At 44.9% G+C, this 657-nt stretch overlaps 1 protein-coding gene across 2 annotated transcripts in view; it reads left to right on the top strand.

Moving 5' to 3' along the window:
• DNAH1 (dynein, axonemal, heavy chain 1) overlaps positions 1-657 on the top strand; it is a 96,223-nt gene that overhangs the window by 32,061 nt on the left and 63,505 nt on the right. The gene's annotated exons all lie outside the window — the stretch shown is intronic.

Raw genomic sequence — 657 nt, forward strand, 5'->3', positions numbered from 1 at the left:
AGGCTGGTTTCGAACTCCTGAGCTCAAACAATCCGCCCGCCTCGGCCTCCCAGAGAGCTAGGATTACAGGCGTGAGCCACTGCGCCCGGCCTGTAAGTTCTTATATAAGTGGAATCATACAGTATTTGTCTTTTTGTGATTGACTTGTTTCACTTAGCATAATGTCTTCGAGTTCATAAATGTTGTGGCATATATCAGAATTTCCTTCCTTTTAAAGGCTGAATAATATTCCATTGCATGCATATACCACATTTAGGTTATCCATTTACCCATCCATGGATACTTTAATTGCTTCCATCTTTTGGCTGCTCTGAAAAATGCTGTTTTGAACATGGGTATACAACTATCTCATCTAGTGTCTGCTTTCAGTTCTTTGAGATATATACTCAAAAGTGTATATGAGGCCGGGCGCGGTGGCTCATGCCTGTAATCCTAGCAGTCTGGGAGGCCGAGGTGGCTGGATCGCTCAAGGTCAGGAGTTCGAAACCAGCCTGAGCAAGAGCAAGACCCTGTCTCTACCAAAAAATAGAAAGAAATGATCTGGACAACTAAAAATATATATATCGAGAAAAAATTAGCCGGGCATGGTGGCGCATGCCTGTAGTCCCAGCTACTCAGGAGGCTGAGGCAGGAGGATCGCTTGAGCCCAGGAGTTTG

This window comes from Propithecus coquereli, unplaced genomic scaffold (assembly GCF_000956105.1).
Source record: "Propithecus coquereli isolate 6110/MARCELLA unplaced genomic scaffold, Pcoq_1.0 Scaffold1, whole genome shotgun sequence".
NCBI lineage: Eukaryota > Metazoa > Chordata > Mammalia > Primates > Indriidae > Propithecus > Propithecus coquereli.